The following is a 25,391-nucleotide window of genomic DNA, read 5'->3' on the forward strand; positions in this document are numbered from 1 at the left end:
TTCGTACTTGAACTCAATTTGGAGATTTTTGTGCCCATTTCCTTTTTGTTGACAAAATATGATGATAGAAGTGAAAGAACGGTTGCATGGCTTCAAAGGTCACCTTGGAATAAACGGTAGCCAAGGAGTTATCACACCACAAGGTACTCTTGAGTAGGCCTTAGTCCATGGGTCAAAAGATACTAGTATGACACATCCTAGGGTGTCTTGAGGGTATTCTAACAAACGGAGTCTCAAGGAGAAAAATTATCTACAAGGGCCTTATATACACTTGTCAAGCTTCCCAAATAGGCATTTTCACAAAATTTTCTAACCATGCAACTACATGCCATGATACAACTAACATATATACAACTCTATTGCATATGCTTCTATCAACTATTACGCTATGTAATCTAAATGCAACTCCTAACAACACATAGATACTCAAACCGCAACAACAAAATACACCACATCCTCCTTGACATGTAATCCCATCCTCCTCATATGAATAATGAAAAAGAAATGGAAGGAAAATAGGGATTAAAACGATCATACCAAGCGGTCTTCACATTCCCTTGACAATGCCTCAAATGTAGTGTTATATCTATGTGAGAAGAGAACAAAAACACAAGTATATACAATTCTACACTACTAAATTAAAGAACATGTTTTTGATTTTTGAATTTTTCAAATTTTTATGGATTTTGTTTTTATGAAATTAAAGAACATATTTTTGGAATTTTTCGAAATTTTTCAATTTTTTTTGTATTTTGGAATATAAATTCCCATCCCCCACTTTATTTTGGACATTGTCCTCAATGTACATGTAGGAGTAGGAATGAAAAAGAAATACATGTTTTTGGATTTTTGATTTTATGGAAATGAAGTACAAATGCAATGATATGATATGAACGAATGCATGCTCTAACTTAATGCAATTCTATATGACATATATAACAAATGAATGCAATCTAAACTACACTAGATGATGCATGATTTCTAGTAAACTATGGTCACCTATGATCAAACCTCCCCAAATCGATTTAAGCACTATTTCTAGTATAGAAAGGAATAGGTTTGGTCATTAGTGACTATGCATGAAATCTAGTCTATATGCAACTAGCTAATCATGTGAGATATATTACAATGCAAAATATACATAAGAGATAGCGAAAGAAAGGGTCTTACAATCACGATCTCAATCAAAGCCTCCATCATTAAGGCTATCATCATTTTCACTTTCTTCTTCTTCCTCTCCTCCCCTTTGATCATCTTCATTGATGCCTTGGTTTGGGAACACAAGGTGAGGTTGCACCCAAGAAGGCCTAGGACCATTAGGATCAATAAACCCTTGTTGTGCCATATGATAGTATTGAGGATAAAGGGCTAAATAGTTGTCTTCTTGCCCTCGGTGGATTCTAAAATCCATGTTACTCATCATACCCATCAATATATCCATGGCCGATGGCAGGGTGCCGGGAGGAGGGGGAGGAGGTGAGTAGGGTCGGTAGACATGGGGGTGTGGAGGTATCTCCGCATAAGAGGGCCGAACACCATGAAGGAACGGTGGAAATCCAAGGCTTGGACCTTGGGACGGTCATGGTGCATGGGAAGGAGTAGAAGGTGCCTCCCCACGTCTCCTAGGTGGTGGAGCCACAATCCTCTCAACGGGGAGGAGGTAGCTCGGCATAGGTGCAAGGTAGATCGACCTAGGCATGGTACGAGGAAGGTCCCAACAAGGAAGGGTGAATTTAGTGCTTCCCTTGGTGTACCAATCAATACTTCCCAAATCATTGTACTTGCACCATTTGTGATGCCTAAAGATAGCCTTCTCATCAATCACAGTGTCTCCGGGTAGAGCCACATACCTCTCATCATCATTAAACCCCAGACATAAAACATTGGCCATCCTAGTCACAAGACCACCCATCACAATTCCCTTTGACTTTGTCGCACCCTTTGCTAGATTTCGAAACCGGACTAGTAATTCAAGTGCGAGATTAAAGTTGTACTTTGGCAAACCTTGGACATTCAAATATGACTCAAGAAAAGTCATGTCAAGTTGACTCATACTTCCCGTGTCACTCCGACCATGAATAGTCCCCGCAATAAATTGATGCCACACTCTAATAACCGGATGATGAATGTAAAAAGCATGACACCTCTTAAAACCATTTAATTCCAACTCGGTGATCGCTCTCCACAAGTGTGACTCCGTGAACCCCACGGGTTTCTCAAGGTCGGTCTCGGGTATCGCAAGTCCAAAAATTTCACCAAAGGTACCCAAATGTATTTGGTGGGTCTTATTACACAACCTAAATTCCAAAGACACCCCATATCTTTCTCCTTCAAAAACTTTGAGACTACACAAGAATTCCAATGTGAGGCTAAGATATGTTTCTTCATGCATATTAAACAAAGTCTCAAGACCCATTCTTCTAAACAAAGACTCGATTTGTCCTTCAATACCAAGTTTATCCAAAATTTGACGACAAATGAAACGAGTAGGCTCGAATTCCTTACCTAGTAGTTTCACAAATCGCCTCCTATGCTCATTTTTGATGAATACTACCTCCGGGAAATCATCAAGTTGCTCTATTTCCGGTACTAGCTCCTTGTGGATATGGCCACCTACACGCCAAGCCAATCTGTGGACGTATAGCGCTCTTTTGAAAGCCACGCTCGGCGGCGTAAAAATGCTTTCGACCGGATCGTTTTAGATCGGTCGGTTTCGTCTCGGTAAGGGTCTCGAAACGATTAGAGATGTTCGAAGTCGCCACAAAGCATTTGTGGGATGCCTGGAACCCGTTCGAAATCCACTTTATACCTTGGTCAAATCGAAGCACAAAGCAGCGTTTGACATAGGTACTAAAGATAAGGAAATCGTCCCTCTTTAGCATCCTATCTCTAGAATGACTCTCGTACGCCCTGGATAAGGTCGTCCACTATCCAAAGTTTCTGAATAAGAGGTGAAGGTACGTATTGGGAAGCCCTTTAATCAGACACCCAATCCCGCCCGCGTTAGCGGCCTCTACTGATCGATCTTGGTTGGTTGAATGCAAAAGTTGATAAAACGGTTTAAATGCATGAATGCGCATCCAATAATTTAAACCTAACATGTGAGAGCTTTCTAAGTCGGTTGATTTAATCCAAGTATCAAGTATAAGATGTCGAGTTGGATTAATGATTGATTTGCATGCAAGACGGAAATTAAACATCCATTTACCGTATTAGGTTTAGGGTGTATAACATGATCCATTTGTCTTACTAAGGCATTTTGCAAATATGGTTTTGAATAATCAAATAGTCATCTGATCCGTCCTATATCCGGGCTAACCGGAGTCGGGATCGTCATAGACTAATGCTAGAAAGGAACAGACCCTGTACTAGACGGCTATATGAGGCGCGAGCCTGCCGGCGGTGTAAGGGGCCTCCCTCTGGTTTTGAAAATGAGAAATGGAGAGCCTGTTTAGGCGCGGGTTAGCCCACGGTTTATGTGCCGTGTTCTGACCTTTTAGAAAACGTTATAAAACGTGTTGAAAATGGGTATTTGAACCCGGTTTGATTTGAAGGGGGTCGTTTAGACCGCATTCGTTGATTTGAAGAACTAGACTCGAATAATCATCATTATTTTGATAATATTCGGTGTCGGGTTCGATTTGACAAACTTGACATGAATAGTTTTGAAAATAATTATGGACTAATTGTTTTAAGTCCATTTGAATGTTATTAGTCGATACTCATCATCGTACCCGGGTTAAAATCCGGCATGGTATGTAGAACCAAGGATGACTTTGTGTTGGGGACTAATATGTTTGTTTGAAAATGTAAAGAAATGAAATAAAAGGTTTTAAAATACCTTTTATATGTCATTAACCAAATATTATCACCGAAACACGGATTTAACCGTCATGGTATGAGGGACCAAGGGAGAAAAATGTTTTATGGTTAAAACAAATGAAATAACATAAAAAAGGGTTCGAAAATATTTGCAATGGTAAAAACCGATTACAAATATGAAAGTGGATTAAAGGGAAATGACGAGAACAAACACGGTTGATCTCTGGTCTGAACACCCCATTTAGGCGCGGGTAAGCTGGCGACCTAAGGGGCTTCTGCCTTAGACCAAAAATCATTTTTGGCGCCGTTTATTCCATGTTTTGGTTCATGTTATGCACGTTTTAGCATGTTATAGTCATGAAACAAATGAAAACATAATAAAAGAGGATTTTTACACCCTCATACTTACATGTTTGGTTATGGCGAGTGACCGACGTAAGTGTAACAACTCGTTTGATCGGAAAAAACTCGGTTTAAAACTGTTTTGCTAAGTAAAAAGAGTGTTTTAATGTTAGTGATGGTGTAGTGGTCGAAGTGGTCGGTCAAGTGATTTAATGGACGATGACGGTACCAAACAATGTGTAAGGCTCGTGTTTACGATCGGTAGGTCGTAAATACGCGTCGGGTTGTGACTTAAGAAGTCGAGTCGAGAATTTTAAGGGAGAAAAGAGGGGGCGGACACTCGCGTAAGTCTCAAATGGGTGGCATTTGCGGGGTATTTATCGGAGAATGAGTGGTTGTGTGAGTTTTGAGCGACGTGGCCACCTGGGCTGCTAAAAGAGGCGCGAGCCACGTCGCGGTTCTTCGAGGTGAGTTGTCGCTTTCACAACAAACGCAATCATGTTTTGTTCTATCCTAGGTTTTGTAGTCACATGTATGGTACTTGACGAACATGAATCCGGGAAAACTTAAGGTAGAAGGTTTGAAATGTTTTGTTTTTGGTGGTTGACTCGGTTTGACTCATTGTTGGAGTCGGGATTTGAATTTTTGAGTCGGTTTTTGGTCCGGTGTCGGTTTTGACTCTAGTTAGAGTCATTGCGACCCCGTCGTCGTGCATTAAACACTCCAGGTATTTTTGAAATGTTTTGATATGTTTTATTTTCGAAATCGTTTTAAGTTTTCCGCCGTAAAGTTGTACACAAACTGTTGATCAAACGCCGCGATTCCAAAGCATGTTTTAGTCCGATAATCATCGGGTGTTTGTTGGAGTCTAAGCAGATACCGGGTATCTACAGAGCCCCCACTTTGACTGAGGCTTGGACAGGGCGAAAGTCAAAGTAGAGCCCCCAGGTCAATCGAAGATTACAACCTGGAGACCCAAGCGACGTCGAGGCGGCTCGAAAGGATTCGGGCCAAGGACCTGCCGTCGGGGAGGGCGACGCTAAGGCGACTCGAGGGTACGAGCCAAGGACCTGTCGTCGGGAACATTTTAGAGTCTGTCGACTGTCCGTGCGGGTCGTTTAAAGTCCATTAGACTACGTACAAAGGCTCGCCAGCCATAAGAAGGAGTCATACCTGAGGCATCTTCGGATATGTCCTTGCACGTTTGCGGACAAAGGCTCGCCAGCTGTGGTAAGGAAATGTACCCGAGGCATCTTTGGGATGTGTCCTTGAGTGTTTGCGGACAAAGGCTCGCCAGCTGTGACAAGGAAATGTACCCGAGGCATCTTCGGGATGTGTCCTTGAGTGTTTGCGGACAAAGGCTCGCCAGCTGTGACAAGGAAATGTACCCGAGGCATCTTCGGGATCTGTCCTTGAAAGGTTGCGGACAAAGGCTCGCCAGCTGTGATAAGGAAATGTACCCGAGGCATCTTCGGGATATGTCCTTGAAAGGTTGCGGACAAAGGCTCGCCAGCCATGACAAGGAAATGTACCCGAGGCATCTTCGGGATCTGTCCTTGAACGGTTGCGGACAAAGGCTCGCCAGCCATGGTAAGTAAATGTACCCGAGGCATCTTCGTGATCTGTCCTTGAAAGGTTGCGGACAAAGGCTCGCCAGCCAATGACAAGGAAATGTACCCGAGGCATCTTCGGGATCTGTCCTTGAAAGATTGCGGATAAAGGCTCGCCAGCCAATGATAAGGAAATGTACCCGAGGCATCTTCGGGATCTGTCCTTGAAAGGTTGCGGACAAAGGTTCGCCAGCCATGGGGCGGTCGGTTAATGGACCATGAGAATAGCCACGTCAAAAGGGCTTGTCCTGAAAGTAGCGAATTCATGATGCCGCCGTGGATTTGAATGAGAATAGCCGCGTCAAAAGGGCTTTTTTGAACGTAGCGAACTCGTGATGCCGTCGTGAAAATAGAGAATTTGGATTTTCACTATCACTGTTTTCGAAATGGGCGGGTTCCATGAGGAAGCCCCCTGCTGGTATTGGAAGGAATAGCGAATTTGGAATCTTCACCATTCGTCGTTCTTCTTTGAATTTAAAGTGGCGGTTTCGATCGCCGTTGAATTTGAATTTTGAAGGAAATAGGAAATTTTAAATTTTGCTATTGCGTTTGAAGTGACGGTTTATATGCCGCCGTTGACATTTGATGGAAATAGTGAATTTGGAATCTTCACTATTAATTGAAGTGACGGTTTATGTGCCGCCGTTGACATGCGTGGTGAGAATAGTGGTATTCAATTTCCAACTATTATTTTGAGCATGACGGTTTTAATTGCCGTCGCTTAAAATTTGAAGAAATAGCGGTTTTTGAATTTTCGCTATTATTTTTGAAATTTTTTGAAGGAAAATAGTGAATTTGATTTCACTATTATTTTTGAAGTTGGCGGTTTTGATTGCCGTTTGCTTGAAATTTTTGAAAATAGCGAATTTAAATTTTCACTATTTGCTTTTGTTTATCTTTGAGAGAATGACGATTTTCAATATCGTCAATGAAAATCCGAATTTTGTTATGTGGAAATTGGGCTAAAACCCAAAATTCGCTGAAAAAGCAAGTGGACACCTGATTGAGGCGCGAGCCATCCTGCGAATCAAAGGGCTTCCCTTTTTTCTGTAAAAGACGCGAGTTCAGGCTGCATCCCATTCCCATTTCGTCTTCTTCATTTTTCGACACAAACAAACCAAAATCGCCATTGTTGGACCTTCTAGCTTGCTCGAAATCGTGCGGTCATCAACAATGTCATCTCAAGGTAAGTATTTCCTCTTGAATCCATTTAAATTTGTTGATCTTTAGCTTGATTGAATTAGGGCGAATTTTACCCTAGAAAATCGAATTGGGCGTTTTTGATTGAGCCCATTTCGAGTGAAATTGACGCTTGTATTAGGTTAGAAACCTGTTTAGGAGTATAGGGGTGCTTTTAGTTTGCATTTTGGTCTCCGTTCCCGCTCCCTATGCTTGAAAAACGTGAGTGAGGCGAGAAACCGCCTCATTTCGCAATGCCAAGTTTATTTGCTTGGGTAGTGGGTCCCACTAGTTTGCATTGTAGTTGGGAAAACCCGTATTCGCCATTTATGGACCTTCGTTGGATATTGTGGGCAAAATTGGATTTTTGCCTTTTGTGACGGTCTTATGTCTGACAAAATAAGCTTTTGTTTGGGCTTGAATTGAGTCAGTTTGCCTTGAAATGGACCTTATTGGTAATTTAGGTCACCTTGAGGCGTGATAAAATCACGTTTGCCTTTTTGCGGTCGTTTTTGAATTTTTGACCGGTTTGGGCTCAAATTAGCGTATGAATTGCCTTTTTGAGCCGTAGAAAAATACCCCATTGTGTCGGGAATGTATTTTGGTTTGTAGGCGGACCTTGTATGGGTCTTGAAATGCCGTTTTTGTGGTTTTGACTCGTCTTTTGCTTGAAAAGATGGGCGAGTCGCTTTTTGTTGTGAATTGTTTTGTTTGGTTGTATTTTGGGCGGGATTGCCCTTGTTTTGCATTACAGGTTGTGTTTTTTGGATTTATCCACTTCACGCCGTCGTAATGCCGAAATTTCGGCTGACGTTTTTTTTTGTTTGTTGTTTTTGTTTATCGCAGGATATCGTTTGGGACCTATGGGGTCTGCCGTTGAGGCCTTGGAGGAGGAAGATGATCCCGGAGGGGAAGAGTCGCATTGTTTTTTATTCGAGCTTGGTTGTGTTTTTACTGGCGGCCTTTGCCGCCAATGATCGGGTATCGATCGTTGGTCGTTACGGAGGTCCGGACGTCCGATGAGTGGGGTTGATCGGCGTGTTATCCCACGTTGCCGCTTTCGGTCGTTGTCGGATTCAGCTGAGTGGGGTTCAACATCGGGGTAGTATCCGTTGTCCTGATCCCTTTTCATCCTCGAATTCTGACGATTGGAGGCCAACGTCGGGGTAGCGCACTGAGCTACGAGCCTTGATTATCGCGTCGTCCAAAATCTGCCAGGCACCATTTTTCTTTTTGTCGTGGAGCAGGAACGAGGTATTACTGTCATGGTAACCACCTCTGCTTCCGTTGCTGCTCCTCTGTCTCCTGTGTTGCTCCCTTTCTTTTCAGTTTGAGAGGATAGAGAGTGCTTAGTTCGGTAGGTGGCAGATAGCCCCCAGTTCGTTGTCTTAGGCCAGTGTCTGTATGATAGACGGTTGATTTAAGCCAGTGTCTGTATGGTAGATGTCTGTACTGAACCCTGTTTGTATCGTCAGTTGTCCATATCAAACGCGTGTCGATGTATTTTGCGTGAGGCGGTTTGTATATATGTGTTTTTGGATTGTGGTTCATTTTGTGAATTTTGGCTTTTTTGTGTTGTGTTTCGGAGGAGCGCTGTCGGCTGTCGATTCTCCTTTTGCTTCGCACTAGTTCCTGCATCGTTAGTGTAGAAAAACAGGCAACAGATAGCACATATGCAAAAATGCAAATACGTAGAAGCATTTGATTGAAAACACGTAAAGCATTTGATCGAAAACCGAAATTAACCAAGATGACTTGAAGTTAAAATTGAAATTTTGAAATGAATTTTGAAAATTTTTGCGACAAGTCGTCACATTCGGAATTCAAAAGGAATTGATTTGAAAATTTGAGCAATTAACTCGTGTCGTGAATTAAATTGCGTCGAAAATCATTGAAATTGATTTGCGACTCGAAAAATTCGAACTCAAACCGTCAGGATGAATTTTAGAGAAAGGATTTCTGCGAGTACATTTGATTTTTGATTTTTGAGGTCAAGACTCGAATTTGTGAGTGCTTGAATTTGAGGAAAATTGACTGCGTGTTATCAATTTTCGATTTTGATTTTTGCCGGAAAATTGCGAAAAACCGAAAAATTTTCGGAATTTTGCCTGACATGGAAACGATCCATCGCGGATCGGGGCGACTAGCCCTTCCCCCCTTAAAAAAAGAAAGAAAATTCCGTATGTTTAAAGCTGCGTCATGAAAACCGTGTCGGATTTCGTAAAACGCGAAAGCAAGGAAATGTGAGTGTGAGGAAACACAAAATATCCTGAATCATCCCGAAGAGGCGCGAGCTTCCTGGGAGGTTTGAGGTGTCAGGAGAAAACACAAGTTGAAAGAGACAAGTCAACAGCGGAAATCCTGGAGAAGCCTCAAAGAGGCGCGAGCAGCCTGGCGATGGAAGCCAGCTCTCCCCTTTTTCTGAAAAATGCGCTGATCATTTTGTATAAATAGGGATGTTTGCGCTTTATTGTTTCATCATCCGAAGCACAAAATCATCTCTACAAAACCTCTTCTTCTTCCACAAAAATATTTCATGGATGCTTTTGAGAACGCATTGCGACAATGGTGTCGGGATTTGTCGCCTCCCGAAAAGTATCAACTCGTTTGCATGGGAGTTGGTCAATTGTTGGTGCTCCGTCAAGTCAAGGTGCAACCCTCATTTCTCGAAGCGTGTTCTCGGTTTTGGGATTCGAAACACCATGTTTTCGTTTTCCCGAAAGGTGAAATATATCCTCTTGCCGAAGAAGTTGGAGCCATTGGTGGGTGGCCGGGTTGTGTTCCGGTGCTTCCTCCGACTCGGTTGTGCTACAAGGAGAAATTCCGTTCCATGTTGGGTTTGTCGACAAGTCAAGTCAACTTTCTTCTTGCTCCACATGGTGTGGATATGTTGGCTCTCATCAACATCTTTTCAAACCGATTAGATGTCAATGTCTCGGAAGTGGCTAGGAGAAGGGCTCTTGCATTTTGCCTTGTCCATGTGTACCTCTTTGTTGATGTCTTGAAGAAGGAGGGACCAAGATGCCATGGTAGCATGACCCTTATTCATGTGATTGAGCAAATGGAGCATGGTAGAGATCCATCGTGGTTGGTGCTTGGAGAGAGCATCCAAGCTTTGGACAAGGAAGGCTCTTGTGGAGAAGCTCCCTCTTTCGGATCCCCGAGGATCCTTCAAGTGTGGCTTTTGTAGAGGCTAAGGTATGTAGAGCCTCAGGTTGATTCTTCTTCTTATTCCTTCCGTCATCTTACCATGAGGAAGAAGTTGTACCCGGATAGTTTTACTTCCACCGAGGCCTATTGGGCCGCAAGATTGGCGGAGGAGGGTGGTCCTCATATCCGTTGGGTGGTGCCGTGGTGGCACTTGAGGTCCTTCACGAGGTTGCCCGCTTCGGGTGCTAGTCCTCGTTCTTTGATGGTGGTGGGTTTGAAGGTTGTTTCTTTCATTTATCCCGAAAGGCTCATGTGGCAAATGGGGCGTCAAAAAAAGGTGCCCGCTCAAGATACTCTTGTCCAAGAGAATGTTTTCCGGAACTCCGAGCTTGTGGAGGTCTTCGAAAGGTGGTGGGCCACTCGGCCGCTTTGGGAGGTACCAAACCCCGTTGCCACGACATGGGTGACTCCCGCTTATGTCAAGTGGTCGCGTGCTCCGTCCTTGGAAGAGAGGTCCAAGCTTCGTAAGGACGAGGTTGTCGATTTGAAGTATCGGGAGGTTGGCAAGGCCAACCGTGCCTTCTTTGAGGAGTATGTTGATGGAGCTACTCCCGATGTGATGAGACCACCGAAGAGGAGGAGTTCCGGCCCCAAGAATATGGTGGGCCGTGCATTGGCTCGTCTTGTGTCGAATATGGGGCCTTGTGCTAGACCGTAGGCCGTCGCCGTCTTAGATCCGTTTAGGATCCGTTCCGAGGAAGAAGTCCATGCTAGGCGGGCCAACAAGAAGAACAAGGGGAAGATGTACCCCGAGGGAAAAAGGCAAGGGTAGAATGGAAGAGTGAAGACCTCCATTACCCGCTTTATTATTATGTTGTATTATTGTTGTGAGTTTTTATTATGTTGTACTAGCTAGTTGTTGTGTGTTTTGTGCTAGTTTTATTATGTGTGGTGTTTTAGTTGACACCTTAGCTTTGACAAGTCGTAGACTCGTCGAGCTTTATTTGTTGTTGAAAATGTAATCCCTCCCATTATTAATTAGATAAGAGGATTGCCCGTGTCGAAAATTGTGAACACTTGTTTCTTCCATCCATTTGGTAAAGGCAATTCAATTTGAATCGTCCTAAACATTTGCACTTGGAAAAGTGGTATTTTGTGGAAAGGGAGAAAGGCTTATTTCATATTTTTGTGGGAAAAAGGGAATGGTTTTCCCTTTACTTTTTTTTTGGGATGTTTTTGTACGTAGGATTTTTTGTATGTGGACGGTTGTTTTTGATTGTGGGAATGGTTGTATCCTTCTTGTGTAAGAAAGGACTGCCTACGTATTCACCCGAAGAGGTGAAATCAAACCAAGATCGTAGTTCGAAATGTTTTGTGAATTTGAATGGGGTTTTATGGTTGTATCCCTCAGGCATAAGAGGGAATGCCTACGTATCCACCTGAAGAGGAGAAATCGAACCATTCTCGTAGTTCAGGGGGTTTGTTTTAGTGCAAATGGATGTTGCCTTTGACAGATCAAAGGACATTCGAAACGGGCAAGGTGCCGCAGCTTAGACTCGATAAAACATGCAATTCCAAATCAGAACACGTTGAGGAACTTGACTTGAAAAGGGTTGAGGTCGTTGCTAGTTGTAAAACTAGGCTAGGTCGTTGGTTGTTATGGTTCAAGGGTAGTATTTCTTGAGTTGGTCTAGGTTGGTCGGGTTTGTAAAGTCCTCCCCATCTAGGTCACTCAGTCTCACTGCGCCCCCCGAAAGTATTTTCTTGACCAGGTATGGCCCGGCCCAGTTGGGTTTGAATTTTCCCCTCGGATCGACGGGTAATGGTGCTCGAACTGACTTGAGGACCAAGTCGCCCTCCTGGATGTTTCTGGGTTTAACCTTCTTGTTGAATGCCCATTGTATACGTCATTGGTATAGCTGGACGTTGTGCAAGGCGTTGAGTCGCCGTTCGTCTAGAAGAGTGAGTTGTTCGTACCTTCGACGGGTCCATTCCGCCTCAGGGACTTGACTCTCCAGTAGGATGCGTAGAGAAGGGACCTCTAACTCTACCGGTTGAACCGCCTCCATACCGTATGCTAGGTAGAAGGGTGTGGCGCCTGTCGGTGTTCGAATGGAGGTTCGGTATCCCCAGAGTGCGAATGGGAGTTTGTTCGGCCAATCGCGGTAGTTGTCTTGCATTTTCCTGATAATGGTGACAAGAGTTTTGTTCGCTGCCTCCACCGCTCCGTTGGTTTGGGGACGGTAGGGGGATGATCGATGTCGCTTGATCTTGTATTTGTCCAGCAAAGCTTGAGTTTCCGCCCGGAAGTGAGAGCCTTGATCGCTGATGATTTTATGGGGTACCCCATATCGGCAGATGATGTTGTTTTGAATGAATTTGGCCACTTGTTTGGCGGTCAAGACTGCATATGACTGTGCTTCCACCCATGTGGTGAAGTAGTCGATGGCGACGAGGACCAAGAAATGCCCTTTGGTGCCTATCGGGTTGACTTTCCCGATGATGTCGATGCCCCAGGTTGAGAAAGGCCAGGGTGATGTCATGGTGTATAAAAAGGGATGGTGGTATGTGTTGTATGTTGGCAAAGATTTGGCAATTGTTGCAATGTTTGACGTAGTTACGGCAATCGGCTTACATGGTGGTCCAGTAGTAACCTAGCCGCATGATTTTCCGAGTAAGCATCATTGCACTCATGTGAGGGCCACATTCTCCGTCGTGAACCTCTCCTATGACTTTTTTGGCTTTGTGATGGTCAATGCAAAGGAGGAGAATTCCTTGGGGTGTTCTTTTGTATAGTTGGCTTTGGTTTATCACGAATTGTGATGCAAGTAAGCGGATGGCTCTTTGTCCTCTTTGATCAGAGTTGGGAGGGAATTCGTTTTTGGTTTTGTAATTGAGGATGGCTTGGTACCAAGGTTCATCATGGCTTTCCTCGTCGCTGATAATGGCACAAATGTGAGCTGGCTCGCTCCTTCTCTCGACACATAGAGGCATTGATGTCATGTCGTCAGGTATGTTGACGAGCGCGGTGAGTTTCGCCAGGGCATCAGCAAATTGGTTTTCCTCTCGTGGCAGATGGAAGTAGTCGACTTGGTCGAAGAATTCGGCCTCTTGATTGATCTTTGCTCGGTAGGGAGCTAAGCTATCAGATCGTATTTTCCATGATCCGGACACCTGATTGATGATGAGCGAGGAATCGCCATGGACCCTCAGTCTCTTCATGCCAAGTGTGATGGCTGCTTGTAGGCCGATGAGGCATGCTTCGTATTCAGCGGCATTGTTGGTGACGGCAAAGTCTAGCTTGACCGAGATCGGAACATGTTCTCCCTCTGGTGATATCAGAAGGATTCCTACCCCGAAGCCTCTCAGATTAGATGCACCATCGAAGTATAGGTCCCATGCGTCGGAGTCGGCGCAAAGGATGTCTTCGTCAGGAAGTGACCATGTGTCGGTCGTTGGATCCTCGTTGACGGGGTTCTCTGCCAGAAATCGGCAGAATCGCTCTTCCCTTGATAACCTTAAGGGGTACAAACTTGAGATCGAACTCGGACAACATGAGTGTCCACCTAGACAGCCTTTCGTTTAGTACGGGTTTTTCGAAGATGTATTTAATCGGGTCCATCTTGGAGTAGATGTGGACCGTGTAGCTGAGCATGTAATGTCGCAGCTTCTTTGTTGACCATACTAGGGCAAGGCATGTCTTCTCCAATTGGGTATACTTCGTCTCATACTCAATGAACTTTTTGTTGATGTAGTAGATGGCTCGTTCTTCGTTGCCAACTGTTTGTGCTAACATTGCTCCCATGGCTGTGTTGGTAACAGTCAGGTATAGGGATAGAGGAATCCCCGGTTGAGGTGGCATGAGGACAGGAGGTTTGGATAGGATTTCCTTTATCCCGTCGAAGGCCTTCTGACAGTCGTCGTCCCAATCGGTGTGATCGGAGGCACGAAGCTTATTGAATATCGGTTCACAAATCATAGTGAGCTTGGCAATGAAGCGGCTGATGTATTGGACCTGACAGAGAAATCCCCGAATCTCCTTCTCGTTCTTAGGCCGAGGCATTTGTTGAAGGGCTTTGATTTTGGTTGGATCAATCTCAATGCCTCTTTTGCTGACGACATGTCCTAAGAGCTTTCCAGAGGTGACCCCGAATGCACAATTCTGAGGATTTAGTCTCATGTTATATTTCCGCAGACAAGCGAAGAATTTCCGGAGGGCACTGATGTGGCCGTCCCGTTCTCTTGATTTGACAATCATGTCATCGACGTATACCTCTACCTCCTTGTGCATCATATCATGTAGGAGAGTGGTAGCCGTTCTTTGATAAGTAGCCCCGGCGTTGATGAGGCCGAAGGGCATGACCGTGTAGCAATATGTACCCCACTGTGTAGTGAACGCAGTTTTGTGCATGTCTTCCTCAACCATTTTAATCTGGTTGTACCCAGCATACCCGTCCATGAATGATAAGAGAGCATGCTCGGCAGTATTGTCCACCAGAATGTCAACATGTGGCAAAGGGAAGTCGTCCTTTGGACTCGCCTTGTTCAGATCCCTGAAGTCGACGCAAACCCGAATTCTTCCGTCTTTCTTTGGTACCGGCACAATGTTGGCCACCCAATCCGAGTATTCAGACACTTTGATAAAACCAGCCTTAAACTGTTTATCCACCTCTTCCTTGATTTTTAGGGCCCACTCAGGACGCATCCGGCGTAGCTTCTGTTTCACAGGTTTAGCCCCGGGTTTAATATGTATCCGGTGCTCTGCAATTTCTCTGTCAATCCCAGGCATGTCTCTGTAAAACCAGGCGAACACGTCCTTGTATTCGTGGAGGAGGTCAATGAACTGTTGTCTTTCCGAAGGGGTCCAGGGTTGTCCCTATCCTAATTTCTTGAGGTGTATTGTCGGTTCCTACGTTAATAGGTTCGGTCTCCTCAATGATGGGGGTTCTGGTTTCCCGCTTGTCAAGTTCTTTGGCTAGGTGAGGTGGGTAGTCACTCAAGTCAAATTCCTCGTAGTCATTCAGAATTGCATTGCAGTTAGATTGAGACGAGTCATAAGCAAACTTAACGTTCATTAAATTGACACGAGCGAAAAGCTCGGAAAGGACAGACATCTCGTGGTCGGTCAGAGGCGACACAACAGAGGAAGTGGCCCCTGGAACAGGCTCTAGGTTGTCACCTTTCATGGGAGTGGGGGTGACCCTAGTGGACTCAGCCTCTGAATCAGCCACGACTTTGTGATAAAACAGTGGAAATGGGACCTTGACTGGGACATTGGGAGTTACGACAGACTCTGACTCTGACTCAGACTCAGACTCAGATCCTTCTTCACTTCCCTCCTTGAACATAGGGCCTTCTCCAGTTGTTATCTTGAGAATGCGGCCTTGGCGATCGGTCCACTTGACGGTCTTCCTCCAGCCTTGGGTAGCTTTCTCCGGGTCAGTATCGGAGATCAAGGCGGTTGGGTCAAAGTGATTGTCCTTCAGGGCGATGTTGATGATGTCCTCATAGTCGAGGTGTTTGACGTTATCTTCCCCAAAGAGGAGTGTGACAGCTTGTACGTCAAGGCATGGTGACGGCTTGGACTCAGTTGATGCAGCTTCGATGTTGTCGGGGATAAAGTAGTAGTCCTGGAAGACTTCCACTCCCGGGTACCTAGCCTTCACCATAGAGTCAAAGATTGGCTCCGGAAAGCCATGGTAGAGCTCTGATTCTCCCTCGGGGACAAAGTATCCGTTGAGAGTCAGATGATAGGGACGGAGGATAACCCCATGCTTCTTGCGTTTTCGGACTAGGAGGTTTATCTCCTGGATATCTTCGTCGGTAGGTTCGTATCCCAGCCCAAAGGGAATGTTGGGGACCTTAGCCTGTTTCAAGGGAGGCAATGGGTCCTTCAGTGGATTGAGCGGCAAACCCGGGAAATAACCCTGACGCATCATAATACGGTTGACCGTGAGGTTGGTGAACGGGTCACAATCAGAGGGCGTCAATTCATCAGTTATGGCGTTTACGGCTTGGAAACCCCACATTTCGTTATCATCCTCCTCAATGGCTTGGGAGGCTGTTCCCCTTCTCATGACAGCTTTGATCGGGGAAGCGGGAATTGTGATTGTTTTCCCGTTGAAGGGGAGCCTGATCTTCTGGTGGAGAGTTGAGGTGACCGCCTTGACGGCGTGAATCCAGGACGTCCCAGGAGCATGTTGAAAGATGCGTCGATGTCGACCACTTGGCGGTTTGTCTTTCCGGTGCTCGGTTGCGACGGTCAAAGTGATAAGCCCGGCGACCTTACGACGAGTGCCGTCGTAGGCGCGTACTCCTTGATTCGTTGGGACTAAGTCATCTTCCTTAATCCCCAGCTTGTGGGCAGTCTTGAGAGGAATGACATTCACCGCGGAGTGTCATCCACGAGGACCATGGGTATATTTTTTCAAGGCATTGTACGGTGATATATAGGGCCGAGGTTATGATTGGCTCGAACGGAGGGATATCCTTGTTGGAGAAGACGATCGGGTTGTTCGGATCGGGCGTCCCTCGTCATGTGCGCCACTATTTCTTCTGGGGAAGAGGTGGAGGGCACGGTTAATTTTCCCAAGGCCTGCAGCAAGGCCTGCCGATGCTCAAAAGACGTTGCGATCAGTTGCCAAATTGAGATTTCGGCTTTTGCTTTCTGAAGCTGTTTCAGGATTGAGTTCTCAGGAGCTCTTGGTTGAGCGTCTACCTCTGGGACGACTTGGTCATTCGTTGTTGGAACGACCGTTGGACTGTTCGGATTCTGGTAGGGACGTCCGGACCGGGTGAGATGTCCGATTTCTTTCGCCCGCTTCTCCTTCCCTGGGATGACATAGACATCCTCAACATCATCTCTACAGATGCCATTAATTTCAGAGTCTCGAGGGTACCTTGGAGGGGTATTCCTCGGTGGGCAGTTCTTGTGAGGGATACTTTTGTGAGGGTGGTTTTTGTGTGGGTGATTTTTATGGGGGTAGTTATTTTGAGGGTAGTTATTTTGAGGGTGATTTTCGTGAGGTCTATGCCAGAATGGTCGCGGGAGCAATCCATCCTGGGGTGGATAGTTTTGAATGCTTGGGGAATTTTCCCTTGGGCGCGGTGCTGGAGGATTGAAGATGAGTCGACGGTAGGCGTCGTCGAGTCGGGTGATTCTCTCAGAGAGGTTGGCTATGGCCTCCTCAACTTTTTGAAACATAGTGAGCATAGTGGCAACACTAAACACAAACACTCCGTCTGAAGGATCTTTTTCCAAAGCATTCACCTCGTCATCAACTGGCAGGATGAGGTGAGAGCAGTCTAGGGCCGGCTCATCGTCAGAGATGGCGTGGATTCCCAGGGGATTCGTTTTGTAGTTCAGTTTGGTCGGTGGGGGTATAGGCAAATCTCCTTTCTCAATCATGTCTTGAATGGGGTGCTTGAGTTTGAAGCAAGTTTCGGTATCATGCCCTTTCCCGCGATGATACTGACAATAGGCATTGGGGTTCCAGAACCGGGACTTCTTGGCATCGGTCGGATCCGGGGTGGGTCCGATCGGTTGTAACTTCCCCTGGTCCATGAGCCTTTTCAGGGCACTTGCATAAGTCGACCCTATGTTGGTAAACACTCTCTGGGGGCGCTCAATTCTCTTAGTAGATGGTTCAACGAGGTTAACCTCATCAATATTGTTTGTCTGGCCGTAAGGGCGAGATCCGGTTGAGGTGGATTCCTGGTAACCTTTGCCAGTGGTCTTGGCTAAGACAACCTTTCGGAGGTCATCCTCAATGCGCGTCCCAAGAATCTGCAGATCTTGGAAGGTCTTGATATTCTGATACCTCAGTAGGTTGGCATAAACTGGGCGGAGATTTTTGACAAACTTTTCCACCAAAGTTGACTCACTCGGCTTATTGACCAATTGAGTACCCACCCTCCTCCAACGGGTTAGGAACTCAGTGAACCCCTCCTTGTCGTTCTGGGTTAGCACTTCGAGAGTACGGGTGTTGGCCTGGATCTCGACATTGTCGGCATACTGTTTGGCAAACTCAACTGCGATCTCATCCCAAGTAGTACGGTTTTTCGGATCAAGGGAGTAGTACCATTGGCGAGGAATCGGCTCCAAAGAGGATGGGAAGGTCCGGGTAAAAAGTTCCTATTTGACCCCTTTAATGGCCATGTAGTCCTTGAAAGCACGGATATGGTTTAGTGGGTCCTCCACTCCTTTGAACTTAGGCACATCGGTCAGGGTGAAGTTGTCGGGTAATTGATCCCCAACAGGTTCGAACCTTCGGTTGTTCTCAAGGTGGATATTGTTACCCCTGGCTAGGAGCTATTCTTCTAAGAGCTTTAGCCTCTTCTCAGTTTCAGTTAAAGGTGGGGTACTATGTTCCCCAGTTTTTTTGTTCTCCAGGGCGTCGATACGGGTCTCGACGCGATCCAGGGTGACCTTAAGAGCGGTAAGCAGGCTGGCTAGCTGATCAGTTGTGACATCTCTGTTGTTGTCATTGTTGTTGTTGGACGAAGCTGAAGACGGGCCATGGCTCTGAGGCAGAAAAACTGCTCACATTACAACTCAATCCGACACGGTTCCAAGACTGAACGCAGACAACACAAAGGACGAGACAAAGATCAGACTCAACAAGACGGGGGTGACCGTGTGTGGTCGCCCGGTGCTGACTCGATTTATGACGTGACGGTGTTGACCGAACTTTTGACACGAGTCCAACATGACGGCGTGACGTCATTGGACGGGTCTCGTAGTGAGACGACTCATAAGTAAAGACCCATAAGTACGTTTGCTTCGACTCGATAGACACGAGGCGGAATTGGAATGGTGGACTGAAGTTTTCGAAAATAGAAATTTTCAAAAAGATTCATTTGTCGCTTTAATGGACGGCTTCCGAAGATAGAAATCTCCGCAAGTCGATCAGTTGAAAGGGGTCGTCTTAAGTTTATTTGCAAAACACGGTTTGAGTTTGAGTCGGCCCGGAAAACAGTGCATTGTTTCCCAAGACGGTTTTTGAAATTCAAAATTGTATGTTTTGAAAATCGGGTTTGAAATGTTTGAAGAGGTCTCGGGGACGGTGTATGGTCCTCGGTATCCCGAAAGTGTCTCGAGAAATGGGTGTGTGCTTTTCTCGAGTTTTGGAAGAGCCATTGTCGGCGCGAAACGGGTTAAAATCCGTGTCTAGACGCGGCGATTATAACGGCGTAAAAAGGTGATTTGAAACGGTTGTAGAAAACCGGGTTTGAAAATTGTCATTACGACGGCCTAGAAAGGCGTGTTAAAATGGTTATACAAATCGGGTTTTGAAAATTGTCATTATGACGGCCTAGAAAGGCGTGTTGAAATGGTTATAAAAAACCGGGTTTGAAAATCGTCATTACGACGGCCTAGAAAGGCGTGTTGAAATGGTTATAAAAAACCGGGTTTGAAAATCGTCATTATGACGGCCTAGAAAGGCGTGTTGATATGGTTATAAAAACCGGGTTTGAAAATCGTCATTACGACGGCCTAGAAAGGCGTGCAACGGTCGGCGAAAGACCGAGGTTTGAAATGGCCATTATAACGGCGCAAAAAGGGTGATTTTGAAAGTTTGAAAATGACACGGAAGGACTTGTGATCAAGTAGCACATAAGCACTCGCAGTTCATTATATTATGCATTATGCTGACACGGGTTTTGGCTTAAAAGGGTGGGTTACACACCAAGCAATCAAACCCCGATTTGCGAGAGGGATACCAATCCAAACAAAATGTGTAAGGTGGGTGCCCTAGCCTCGTGCTCGAAAGTGATGAAAGCTCTTTGACAAAACAGAAATGTGTAACGTCAATGGTATGCTTGACTCAATCGGGATTCGAAACGCGGGGATGAGAAAACTCACGCCGACGAGACGAGCCAATTGGTCGAAAAGGGTTAGGTTGTGGGCCCGGACAAGGAACCCGACCGTGACCGTAATATCAATTAATGCATTCCAACCAAGACCTCGTTCGAGTCTCACCATCTAGGGATCACAAAGACGTAAGTGTCCTAGTTTTCCCCAGCAGAGTCGCCAATCTGTGGACATGGCCACCTACACGCCAAGCCAATCTGTGGACGTATAGCGGTCTTTTGAAAGCCACGCTCGGCGGCGTAAAAATGCTTTCGACCGGATCGTTTTAGAGCGGTCGGTTTTGTCTCGGTAAGGGTCTCGAAACGATTAGAGATGTTCGGAGTCGCCACCAAGCATTTGTGGGATGCCTGGAACCCGTTCGAAATCCACTTTATACCTCGGTCAAATCGAAGCACAAAGCAGCATTTGACATAGGTACTAAAGATAAGGAAATCGTCCCTCTTTAGCATCCTATCTCTAGAATGACTCTCGTATGCCCTGGATAAGGTCGTCCACTATCCAAAGTTTCTGAGTAAGAGGTGAAGGTACGTATTGGGAAGCCCTTTAATCAGACACTCAATCCCGCCCGCGTTAGCGGCCTCTACTGATCGATCTTGGTTGGTTGAATGCAAAAGTTGATAAAACGGTTTAAATGCATGAATGCGCATCCAATAATTTAAACCTAACATGTGAGAGCTTTCTAAGTCGGTTGATTTAATCCAAGTATCAAGTATAAGATGTCGAGTTGGATTAATGATTGATTTGCATGCAAGACGGAAATTAAACATCCATTTACCGTATTAGGTTTAGGGTGTATAACATGATCCATTTGTCTTAGTAAGGCATTTTGCAACTATGGTTTTGAATAATCAAATAGTCATCTGATCCGTCCTATATCCGGGCTAACCGGAGTCGGGATCGTCCTAGACTAATGCTGGAAAGGAACAGACCCTGTACCAGACGGCTATATGAGGCGCGAGCTAGCCGGCGGTGTAAGGGGCCTCCCTCTGGTTTTGAAAATGAGAAATGGAGAGCTTGTTTAGGCGTGGGTTAGCCCACGGTTTATGTGCCGTGTTCTGACCTTTTAGAAACGTTATAAAACGTGTTGAAAATGTGTATTTGAACCCGGTTTGATTTGAAGGGGGTCGTTTAGACCGCATTCGTTGATTTGAAGAACTAGACTCGAATAATCATCATTATTTTGATAATATTCGGTGTCGGGTTCGATTTGACAAACTTGACATGAATAGTTTTGAAAATATTTATGGACTAATTGTTTTAAGTCCATTTGAATGTTATTAGTCGATACTCATCATCGTACCCGGGTTAAAATCCGGCATGGTATGTAGAACCAAGGATGACTTTGTGTTGGGGACTAATATGTTTGTTTGAAAATGTAAAAAAATGAAATAAAAGGTTTTAAAATACCTTTTAAATGTCATTAACCAAATATTATCACCGAAACACGGATTTAACCGTCATGGTAGGAGGGACCAAGGGTGAAAAACAAATGAAATAAAATAAAAAAGGGTACGAAAATATTTGGAATGGTAAAAACCGATTACAAATATGAAAGTGGATTAAAGGGAAATGACGCGAAAAAACACGGTTGATCTCTGGTCTGAACACCCCATTTAGGCGCGGGTAAGCTGGCGACCTAAAGGGCTTCTGCCTCAGACCAAAAATCAGTTTTGGCTCGTTTATTCCATGTTTTGGTTCGTGTTATGCACGTTTTAGCATGTTATAGTCATGAAACAAATGAAAACATAATAAAATAGGATTTTTACACCCTCATACTTACATGTTTGGTTATGGCGAGTGACCGACGTAAGTGTAACAACTCGTTTGATCGGAAAAAACTCGGTTTAAAATTGTTTTGGTAAGTAAAAAGAGTGTTTTAATGTTAGTGATGGTGTAGTGGTCGAAGTGGTCGGTCAAGTGATTTAATGCACGATGACGGTACCAAACAATGTGTAAGGCTCGTGTTTACGATCGGTAGGTCGTAAATAAGAGTCCGGTTGTGACTTAAGAAGTCGAGTCGAGAATTTTAAGGGAGAAAAGAGGGGGCGGACACTCGCGTAAGTCTCAAATGGGTGGCATTTGAGGGGTATTTATAGGAGAATGAGTGGTTGTGTGAGTTTTGAGCGACGTGGCCACCTGGGCTGCTCAAAGAGGCGCGAGCCACGTCGCGGTTCTTCGAGGTGAGTTGTCGCTTTCACAACAAACGCAATCATGATTTGTTCTATCCTAGGTTTTGTAGTCACATGTTTGGTACTTGACCAACATGAATCCGGGAAAACTTAAGGTAGAAGGTTTGAAATGTTTTGTTTTTGGTGGTTGACTCGGTTTGACTCGTTGTTGGAGTCGGGACTTGAATTTTTGAGTCGGTTTTTGGTCCGGTGTCGGTTTTGACTCTAGTTAGTGTCATTGCGACCCCGTCGTCGTGCATTAAACACTCCAGGTATTTTTAAAATGTTTTGAAATGTTTTATTTTAGAAATCGTTTTAAGTTTTCCGACGTAAAGTTGTACACAAACTGTCGATCAAACGCCGCGATTCCAATACATGTTGTAGTCCGATAATCATCGGGTGTTTGTTGGAGTCTAAGCAGATACCGGGTATCTACACTCCTCTTCTTGCATTTGGAACTCCGGTGGAGCATTAGAATTGCTTCCTTTTCTCCTCTTTGATCCCTTAGTAGTAGTAGTAGTAGTAGTCTTACTTTTGCCCCAAAAACTCATTGTTGTAGTCTTAAAATCCACCAAGTATCACTACTCAAAGATGCTTCAAATCTCCACAATTAAGAGCCAAACAACCTTGAAAATGCCTTATTAGAACACTAAAAGTATTGAAGTGAAGTTAGAAGGCAAAAATCAAACCCAAAAAACAAATGTAGCTCACGGATTTTTGGAGCTTCAATTTTTAAGAAGATGAAAATGGGTGATTTTGAGTATGTAGACGGTTGGAAAGTTGGTTTTTATCGTGTAGAAATGGATTAGAATGATTTTTAGAGTAATTTGATGATGATTTGGTTGGATTTGATGGTCATTTGAGTGATTTTTTTGTGAGTTGGGGTTGAGCTTGAAGGTAGAAGATGAAGATGGTAGGTGAGATTTGAGTGTAGAGCAAAGTTGTGGATGAAAGAGCATACACGGGTTAGAAGCTGAACACGAGTGGGTCAGAAGTGATTTGGCCGGATTCCTGAACATATTCTGCAAGTTTGAGCTGAACCCGCTCGGGTTGAAAATGACACGCTCGGGTTGGCGGTGGACACGCTCGGGTTGATCTGAACCCGCGCGGGTTGGGAGCTGGGATGCGGGTTTTCTTCAGAATCCGCGCAGATTCTTGGTCAGAGAGCTTTTTCCTTTTTCTTGTCTTTCAATCTGCACGGGTTGGGCTCGGGATGCACAGATTTCGAGTAATTTTGACCCAACACCTTTTTAATGATAACAAAGGTGTTCACAAGCCCAAATTTTCCATTTTATTCATTTCTTTAAATTTTCTACCTTCTCATTTTCATCAATTTCCTTCAAAAAGCTCAATTAAAAATATGAGATCCCTCCCTTTCATCTCTCATGCAATTTATTAAATGAATGAATGTAAAATTACACTAAATGCATATATAAAAGTTAATGGTTATTGAAGAACTCCATCAAACCAAGGATTATCAATAAACGATTTGATGGAAAATTATCACTAGCACTCAAAGCACGTAGAAGTCAGTCAAATTCTTGGGAGTGAGATATAAATAAGCATGGATAACAACACAAGATTATGTAATGAAATAGTGCCCAAGTAATAGACCGAACAAGCATGTGAAGAATGTTATGACAAAAATTATAAGAGATGTGATGGATGGTAGGAACATGAAATAGGTAGTTGGTTGGCAATTCACTCAACTTGTCGTCCAAATAGTCAAAATCACCGCAATCAATGCAAGTACGCTCATTATCATCTAAGGTGATTTCAAGGGTGTCTATTTGAGGTTCCCAAATGTCCTCATATTCTTCATCCCAACAAGGTCAATTATCAAAGGGGTTGTCATAACAAGGCTCACCAAGTTCAACACAATTGTCTCCCTCTAATATGTCATCCTCAAAGGGTGAGTTTCCACTCAAGCTCACATCCATCTCACTCTAAACTTGCCCATTAGCATCAAATTCCATGGAAGTTGGTTTCATTGTTACACAAGAAGAGTAAGGTGACGGCATCCAAGCATTGGTTTCACAATCAAGAATGTACTCCTCCTCATCATCACTCTCTTCATCTAGCACTCCATCTTCCCAAGGAGGGGCAAATTTGTGGGTTTAGTAGGTAGGCTCAAGGTTATAGGAAGGTGTTTCATCCTCACAAATCTCATTTTCATCATAGTTTTCCTCATTGAATTTTTGAAATGTGGTTTTTATCGCTTCCATACCATCCTTGGCACTTTTAAAGATGTCGTGTACAATTTGCTTAAGACAATGGATGGTCATGAACTCAACAAATTCCCAAAATTCCTCACAACTCATCTCACATATCCTACCACCACTCAAGTGATGCCAAGTTGCGGGTTTCAAGGTTCATGCCATTATAAACAACACAACATGCTTCATAATTTGAAAGAGTAAAACCATGATGCCAAGCATGAGTCATATAATCTTCAAATCTTGCAATATACTTATCAAAAGACTCATTTTCATATTGCCAAAAAGTGAAAGTAAACATGTTGATCGAATGAAATAAAACAAGTACAATAAAACTCAAGAAGAAGAAGCACAACTAAAACTAGACAAAAGAATAATTCAAATACACAACACCGTCCCCGGAAAACGGCGCCATTTTGATGAGCGTGTCGTTGTACGCCCTCAAACACATTTATACCCAACTATTAGCATAGCAAGCAAGTCGGGGTCGATCCACGGGACGGGGGTATTCGATTTATTCAATCTAATTATAGTTGTGCTAAGGGTTGTCACAATTGGGTTGAGATGAAGTTGGTCTAAACTAATTAGAAAGATGAAAGTAAAGTAATGAAAACAAAGCAAGGTAAATAAAATGAGATGCAAACAATTGATTAAAGGCACTAGGGTGTCATGAGTTCATAGGGGGTATCATAGGAGTTGATCATACAAACATGTTCTCAATTATATAGCAAGCACTTATTGTTGTGATAGGTTCGAGTTGGTGTATAAGCTTACGATCCCTAAGAAGGTTTGGGTCCCGGAGCCGAATCGATTAGATTGTACAACACCTACAAGTCGAATTATTCCTTCTTATCCAACTATATGCATGGTCTAATGAGGCTCGAGTTGGTTTTATGCTTACAAGCCTCATTGAAGAGATAAGTGATGGGTAAAAAATGCAAGGATTCATAGGCTTGCATTTCATCAAACATAACATGTGCATGAGTTGAGATCATAACAAGCAAGCAAATAAACCATGAAAGCATATTAG

The sequence above is a fragment of the Silene latifolia genome, chromosome 4 (genome assembly GCF_048544455.1).
Source record: "Silene latifolia isolate original U9 population chromosome 4, ASM4854445v1, whole genome shotgun sequence".
NCBI classification, from domain to species: domain Eukaryota; kingdom Viridiplantae; phylum Streptophyta; class Magnoliopsida; order Caryophyllales; family Caryophyllaceae; genus Silene; species Silene latifolia.